We start from the raw sequence: 9065 nt of genomic DNA, 5'->3' as shown, positions 1-9065 counted from the left end.
TAGCTGTTGCAAAAACACCAATTTTTATAAAACATTAAGCTTAAGATTAATAGGGGTACCCAAATATAACTGTGTATGTATGTATATATATATATATATATATATATATATATATATATATACAGTACAGAACAAAAGTTTGGACACACCTCATTTAAAGATTTTTCTGTATTTTCTTGACTATGAAAATTGTACATTCACACTGAAGGCATCAAAACTATGAATTAACACATGTGGAATTATATACTTAACAAAAAAGTGTGAAACAACTGAAAATATGTCTTATATTCTAGGTTCTTCAAAGTAGCCACCTTTTGCTTTGATGACTGCTTTGCACACTCTTGGCATTCTCTTGATGAGCTTCAAGAGGTAGTCACCGGAAATGGTTTTCACTTCACAGTTGTGCCCTGTCAGGTTTAATAAGTGGGATTTCTTGCCTTATAAATGGGGTTGGGACCATCAGTTGTGTTGTGCAGAAGTCAGGTGGATACACAGCAGATAGTCCTACTGAATAGACTGTTAGAATTTGTATTATGGCAAGAAAATAGCAGCTAAGTAAAGAAAAACGAGTGGCCATCATTACTTTAAGAAATGAAGATGAGTCAGTGTGAAAAATTGGGCAAACTTTGAAAGTGTCCCCAAGTGCAGTTGCAAAAACCATCAAGCGCTACAAAGAAACTGGCTCACATGAGGACCGCCCCAGGAAAGGAAGACCAAGAGTCACCTCTGCTTCTAAGGATAAGTTTATCTGAGTCACCAGCCTCAGAAATCGCAGGTTAACAGCAGCTCAGATTAGAGACCAGGTCAATGCCACACAGAGTTCTAGTAGCAGACACATCTCTTCAACAACTGTTAAGAGGAGACTTTGGGCAGCAGGTCTTCATGGTAAAATAGCCGCTAGGAAACCACTGCTAAGGACAGGCAACAAGCAGATGACACTTGTTTGGGCTAAAGAACACAAGGAATGGACATTAGACCAGTGTAAATCTGTGCTTTGGTCTGATGAGTCCAAATTTGAGATCTTTGGTTCCAACCACCGTGTCTTTGTGCGACGCAGAAAAGGTGAACGGATGGACTCTACATGCCTGGTTCCCACCGTGAAGCATGGAGGAGGAGGTGTGATGGTGTGGGGGTGCTTTGCTGGTGACACTGTTGGGAATTTATTCAAAATTGAAGGAATACTGAACCAGCATGGCTACCACAGCATCTTGCAGCGGCATGCTATTCCATCCGGTTTGCGTTTAGTTGGACCATCATTTATTTTTCAACAGGACAATGACCCCAAACACACCTCCAGGCTGTGTAAGGGCTATTTGACATAGAAGGAGAGTGATGCGGTGCTACGCCAGATGACCTGGCCTCCACAGTCACCAGACCTGAACCCAATCGAATGGTTTGGGGTGAGCTGGACCGCAGAGTGAAGGCAAAAGGGCCAACAAGTGCTAAGCATCTCTGGGAACTCCTTGAAGATTGTTGGAAGACCATTTCCGGTGACTACCTCTTGAAGCTCATCAAGAGAATGCCAAGAGTGTGCAAAGCAGTCATCAAAGCTAAAGGTGGCTACTTTAAAGAACCTAGAATATAAGACATATTTTCTGTTGTTTCACACTTTTTTGTTAAGCATATAATTCCACATGTCTTAATTCATAGTTTTGATGCCTTCAGTGTGAATGTACTATTTTCATAGTCATGAAAATACAGAAAAATCTTTAAATGAGATGGTGTGTCCAAACTTTTGTTCTGTACTGTATATATATATATATACACACATATATACACATATATACACACACACACACATACATACACACTGTGGGGGGAGCGGCGGAGGAGCGGGCACAGGGGACAGAAGCCGGCTGCTGAAGCTCCTGTGTGTGCCTGCTGCTAATGAAAATGAATATTCACTGCATGGGAGCACTGAATATTCATTCTCCTTACTAGTGGGCACACAGTATAGATGCAGCGCGCCTTCTGCTGCTGTCAGGTGATCGTGTGTGCCTGCTATTCAAGAGCATGATTACTCACCCTTCTCCACGCCCATGGGAGTGGAGAGGGATGAATATTCATGCTCTTTGATAGCGGGCACACGCGATCGCCCGGCTACACTGTGTGCTGGCTATTAAGGAGTATGAAGTCACTGCTCCGCACGCACACAATCCCGGCGTGGGTAGCAGTGACTATTCCGTCAGCTGATCTCACCTTGTAAGGGCACATGGAAGTTACGCCATGCATGGCTCGCACGGTGAGACCAGTGCTGGCAGCAGAGCAGGACACAGCACAGTAGTAGAGAGAGGAGGTGAGCATTAGGCTGTGTGCCCACGATGCGTTTTTTAAGCGTTTCCGCAGCGGCAAAAACGCTGCAGAAACACTTAAACGCATGGTAGAAGGCTTGCCATGTTCCCCAATGATAATCTGCATGTGCTGTGCTCATGCTGTGGAAATTTCCGCTGCGGATTATCATTGCGGGAAAAAACGCAGCACTACCAATTATTTTGCGGAAGTGCTGCGTTTTCGCCGCCATTGACTTGCATTAGACCGCATGGATTATGCATCACTACATACGTATGTAGATGCGCATTCCATGCGTTCTAATATGCAGATGGTACCCAGGTCTAGAGGAGAGGAGACTCTCCTCCGGACCTGGGTACCATAGAAAACTGTAAAAAAAAGAATAAAATAAATATATACTTGCCTTTTGGCGGCCCGCGGTGCGCTCCTCCTCGCATGCCGACAGTTCGCGATGTACTGAAGGACCTGCGCTGACGTCATAGTCATGTGACGGGTGACGCGACGCTGACGCCGGAAGGTCCTTCAGTCTACCACAGCCGGGACAGTGAAGCGAGACAGCGCGGGCCATCGGAGGGTAAGTATAGATTTATTTTTTTATTTTTTTACATTCTCTCGGGTCACACTATATAAATCCATGCTGTTTGCATGGATTTATATAGTGTGACCAAGTTGACAAGCACTTTCCAAGTGATGCTAAAATCGCTTGGAAAGCGCTTGTCAACCCGCATGCAGAAATGCATGTGAAGAACGCTTCACTTCCGCATGTCCCTGGCAGGAAAACGCATGTACAATCCGCATGCGTTTTTTTCTGCCAGGGAGATGCAGAAACGCTCAGGAAAAAATCCTGAGCATTTCTGCATCGTGGGCACATAGCCTAATTGTTTATTATTTTTGTGTGCAGCGTGATGGGGATTGGGGAGGGACCATGCATACCAGGAACAGGGATTAGGGGGGGGGGGGGCATACATACCAGGATGAGGGGTGCCATGCATACCATGAAGAGGGATAAAGGGGCCATGCATACCAGGAAGAGGGATGAGGGGTGCTATCCATACAAGGAAGAGGGATGAGGGGTGCCATGCATACCATGAAGAGGGATGAAGGGGCCATGCATACCAGGAAGAGGGATGAGGGGTGCCATGCATACCAGGATAGGGAAGAGAGGTGCCTTGCATACCAGGATAGAGATGAGGGGGGCCATGCATTGTAGGATAAGGATGAGGGGTGCCATGCATACCAGGATTAGGGGTGCCTTGCATACCAGGATGGGGATCAGGGGTGCCTTGCATACCAGGATGGGGATCGGGGAGGGGGCATTCATACCAGGAAGAGGGATGAGGGGGATCATACATTTTAGGATGAGGGGTGCCATGCATATCAGGAAGAGGGATGAAGCGTCCACGCATACTAGGAAGAGGGATGAGGGATGCCATGTATACAAGGATGAGGAGTGACATGCATACCAGGATGGGGATCAGCGGTGCCATGCATACCTGGATAGGGATGGGGACCACGTATAATAGGAAGAGCGGGGCCATATATTGCAGGATGGGGGATATTATTAACAGAATTGAGGGACATTACCCTTATAAGTGTCAGCAAGAGACCCCCTCCCCTTTAACAGCGCATCATGACCACATTTTTTGCTTCAATTTTTTTTTCTATTTTCCTCCTCTAAAACCTAGGTGCGTATTTTGGTCCAGTGCATCTTATAGTCTGAAAAATACGGTATATTAAATGATAGGGTATATTTGACATTATTAAATTTGCTGCCATGTGGGGCCCATTATATTACGTGGAGGCCTATATGTGTCCCCTTATATTAAATGGAAGGCTATGTAGGTCCTGTGATATTATATGAATGGCTAAGTGGCGCTCATTATATTAAATGGAAGACTACGTGGGGACCATTATTTTAAATGGAGGGTTATGTGGGGTCCACTATATTAAATGGAGGGCTATGCAGGTCCCATTATAATAAACTAGCTATTGAGCCCGTTCTACGCCCGGGTGGCGAGCATTTTTATTGGTATATGGTCTCCCATCCTGGTATTTGTGCTGCCCCCATCCTGGTATTTGTGCTGCCCCCATCCTGGTATTTGTGCTGCCCCCATCCTGGTATTTGTGCTCCTCAATCCTGTTCCCCCATCCTGTTATGTGCTGCCCTCATCCCTATCCTGTTATGCATGGTACACCTCATCCCTATCCTGGTTTGCATGGCACCCCTCACCCCCCAATCCTGGTATGCATGGCACCCCTTACCCTCAATCCTGGTATGCATGGCACCCCTCACCCTCAATCCTGGTAAGCATGGCACCCCTCACCCCCAATCCTGGTATGCATGGCACCTCTCACCACTAATCCTGGTATGCATGGCACCCCTCATCCCCCAATCCTGGTATGTGTGGCCTCCTCATCCCTCAATCCTGATATGCATGGTCCCCTCATCCCCCAATCCTGGTATGCATGGCACCCCTCATCCCTATCCTGGTATGCATGGCACGCCTCATCCCTATCCTGGTATGCATGCCACCCCTCACCTCCAATACTGGTATGCATGGCACCCCTCATCCCCAGTCCTGGCATGCATGGCACCCGTCATCCCCAATCCTGGCATGCATGGCGCCCCTCATCCTGGTATGCATAGCTCCCTCATCCTGGTATGCATGGTACCCCTCATCCCTATCCTGGTATACATGGTACCCCTCATCCCTATCCTGGTATGCATGGCCCCTTATCCGAATCCTGGTATGCATGGCCCCCCCAGATCCCTATCCTGGTATGCATGGTAGCCCTCATCCCCCAATCCAGGTATGCATGGTACCCCTCATTCCCCTATCCTGGTATGCATGGTACCCCTCACCCCTCAATCCTGGTATGCATGGTACCCCTCGCCCCTCAATCCTGGCATGCATGACACCCCTATTCCCCCAATCCTGGTATGCATGGCACCCCTCTTCCCCCAATACTCGTATGCATGGCACCCCCCATCCCCTATCCTGGTATGCGTGGCACCCCCCATCTCCTATCCTGGTATGCATGGCACTCCTCATCCCCCAATCCGGGTATGCATGGTACCCCTCATCCCCCAATCCTGGTATGAATGGTACCCCTCACCCCCCAATCCTGGTATGTATGGTACTCTCATCCCCCAATTCTGGTATGCATGGTACCCCTCACCCACAATCCTGGTATGCATGGTACCCCTCATCCCCCAATCCTGGTATGCGTGGCCTCCTCATCCCCCAATCCTGGTATGCATGGTCCCCTCATCCCCCAATCCCGGTATGTGTGGCCCCCTCATCCCTCAATCCTGGTATGTATGGTACCCCTCATCCACCCAATCCTGGTATGTGTGGCCCCCTCATCCCCCAATCCTGGTATGTGTGGTCCCCTCATCCCCCATTCCTGGTATGTGTGGCCCCCTCATCCCCCAATCCTGGTATGCATGGCACCCCTCATCCCCCAATCCTGGTATGTGTGGCCCCCTCACCCCCCAATCCTGGTATGCATGGTACTCCTCTGCACACATACAAACAAAAAACACTTATACTCACCTTTCTTCCCTGTACTCCAGCGCTGCTGTGTCCTGTTCTGCCGGGGGAGGAATGCGGCGCCAGAGCAACGTGCTGTCCGGCGTCATTTTGCTGAAGACACAATGCAAATGTCTTCAGTAAAATGGTGCCAGATAGCGCTATGCGCATGCGCGATTCCGACGCCTTCACTCCGCCCCCGGTCTCTGGCCAGAAGAGGGGCGCCGCGGCAACGCTCCTCCCGGTCAGGTAAGTATGTAAGTATGACGCCGGAGATTGCGGTATGCGTTCAGTGTCTACGCATACCGCGATCTCCGGCGCCATACACTCCTCTTACCTGTAACGGCTCCATGCGTTCTTTTGTCTGGAGCCAGACTGCGCGTCGCGCATGCGCAGTCTATAGGCTTCAGACAGACGGACGCTCGGCCGGTTATATTATAGATAGAATGTTATGCAGATCACATTATATTAAATAGAGTTTTTTTGTGGGACCCATTATATTAATTTCAGGGCTACGCGGGGCCCATTGTATTAAATGAAGGGTTTTTTTGGGGTCACATTATATTAAATGGAAGGCTATGTAGGGCACATTATAATAAATGGAGGGCTATATGGGACCACTTATTGAATGGAGGGCTATGTGGGTCCCAATATATTATAAGAAAATCCATGTGGGGCCCATAACATTAAATGGAGCGTTATATTTGGCCCATTATTTTATATGTAAAGCTATGTGGTGCCCATTCCATTAATTGAAGGGCTATGTCGGAACCATTATATTAATTTGAGGGCTATGTGGTACCCATTAAATTAAATGGAGGGCTATGTGGGGCCCATCATATTAAATTAGAGGGTATATGGGGTCATTATATTAAATTTAGTGCCATGTGGGGCCCTTTATATTAAATGGAGAGCTATGTGGTACCCATTAATTTATGTGGAGGGCTATATGTGACCCCTTATATTAAATGGAGGGCTAAGTTGGACTCAGTATGTTAAATGGAGGGCTGTATGGGATCCATTATATTATATTAAAGAAAGAGTTTTGTGGGTTTGATTATATTAAAGGGAAGGCTATGTAGGGTGTATTCTAATAAATGGAAGGCTATATGGGATCCTTTATATTGAATGGAGGCATGCCAATGGGAAAAGGTGCGCTCTGGTGACAAGCCAATGGAAAAGGGTGTGCTCCGATAGCACGCCAACGGGAAAGGGTGTGCTCCGGTGGCACTGCAATGGCAAAGGGAGGGTGTGGCCTGTTATACGGAGTGCCATGTGGCGCTCATTATATTAAATGGAGGGCTATGCGAGGTCCAATGTAATAATTACAGGGCTACGTGGGGCCGATTGTGTTAAATAGAGGGTTTTGTAGGGCTCTTTATATTATAGGTAGATCTATGTGGGGTCCATTATATTGAATGTTGGGCTATGTGGGGCCGATTATATTAAATGAAGGGTTTTGCGGTTCCAATTATATTAAATGGAATGTTATGTAGGGCACATTTTAATAAATGGAGGGCTAATTGGGACCCCTTATATTGAATGGAGTGCTATGTGGCTGCCAATATATTATTAGAAAATCTAAGTGGGGCCCATTACATTAAATGGAGGCGTAGGTAAGATCCATTATATTATATGTAAAGCTATGTGGTGCCCAATACATTAATTGTAGGGCTATGTGGGACCTACTATATTAAATTGAGTCAAACAGAGGCCCAGTATATTATACAAAAAGAGTCGCAAATACACCAGTTACCAGTGGACTGGTGTATCACGAAAACCTGCCGACTCAAGCAGTATGAGGACAAAGGAGAAAAGAGTGAGTAAAAAGAAGATGAATGAGGCAACCCTTTCAGAGATTGAAACTGAAATTGAGCAGCTTCAGATCCAGCTCAAGAGAGACATGACTGGTGACGATCTGAAGAAACTAAATGACGACATTGACGCTGAATCCCAAAAGTGGGTCAAAGAAATTTATTCAAGTAAGACCAAAAATTACAACGTGATATACGGGATAAACAGACCTCGAGTGTTTATAGATGGAGGTTTCCATCTGAGACGTCACACTCTCGTTTTAGGAACAGCAACTATTCCCGCTCACGTTCGGTATCAACAGCGTCATTGACGTCTACAGATGACCGTTTCCCTCTGGAACCATCAGGCTCTCAGTGCCAGACAACCCACCTACCCGCCACAAAGGGTCCAGACTAGACTCAATAACAGAAGGAAACAGACGACTCCATTCCAGGTTGGTGTATCCCAGGGGGGGGCTCCGTATCATTAACCTATCTACACATACTGTATACTATCTGCTGCACAGGTGGAAGTTCTTGGTAGAGGCCTATCATTTTCACCAACAAATGCCATTCTTTTTTTCACTGCTGTCAAGAGCCTCCACATGTTTGCCCGCAAACTGATTCTCCATAAACTCCATTCAAGGTCGCGTGGTGATGGAGACCTTATGAGCGCTGTGGAGGAAGAGGCCCTACAAAATTTAGAGGACTTCCTTTTGAAGCAGGGAACTCTTTCGACATGTGGGTCATTACAATGCTTGTACCCTAAATCCACATGTTTCCCACCCTTGTCCCTCAGTCCGGCTGTGGAGATATTTGTGCGATTGGTCACGGAGGACCTTAGACGTCTCTCCACACGCCGGAGATTTGATAATTTGACACACTTCCAACATGTAGCCATTCAACAGTTGCAGTCTCTTCAAGACGTGTTCTTTAAACCGGCAGACAAGTGAGGGAACATAGTGTTATGGCCCTTTTCCAAATATGAAAAGGAGACACTTCGCCAATTACGGGGCTCAACATCTATACTAAATTATCTTTTAAACCAACAGCAACGTTCTCCGCGGTGCTCCAGGGGATCCTGGCTCATGCCTGTGAACAAGGAGTTATCAACAAGAAAACAGTGGAGGCTGTTACAATGCAGTTTCCAAAAACGGCTACCTTCTATCTCCTCCCCAAGATCCACAAGGACGCTGTCAGCCCCCCGGGACGTCCAATCGTGCCTGGTTTGGGAGGCCTATGCGAATTGATATGCAAATACATTGACAGACATCTCAGGCCCCTTGTTGAGTTTATCCACCATATATAAAGGACACAACGAACGTCCTTACTCGGGTTGATAGCGTCCTTGTGGAGGACGGCACTCTGATGGTGACGGCCGATGTTGAGAGCCTGTACACTTGTATCAGCCATGATCTGGGCCTTAAGTGGTCCGCCTCTTCCTCGGAAC

Source organism: Phyllobates terribilis, unplaced genomic scaffold, assembly GCF_046119375.1.
Source record: "Phyllobates terribilis strain yellow unplaced genomic scaffold, ASM4611937v1 Scaffold_39__1_contigs__length_11870865, whole genome shotgun sequence".
Lineage (NCBI taxonomy): Eukaryota > Metazoa > Chordata > Amphibia > Anura > Dendrobatidae > Phyllobates > Phyllobates terribilis.
Note: the sequence above shows the minus strand (reverse complement) of the source record.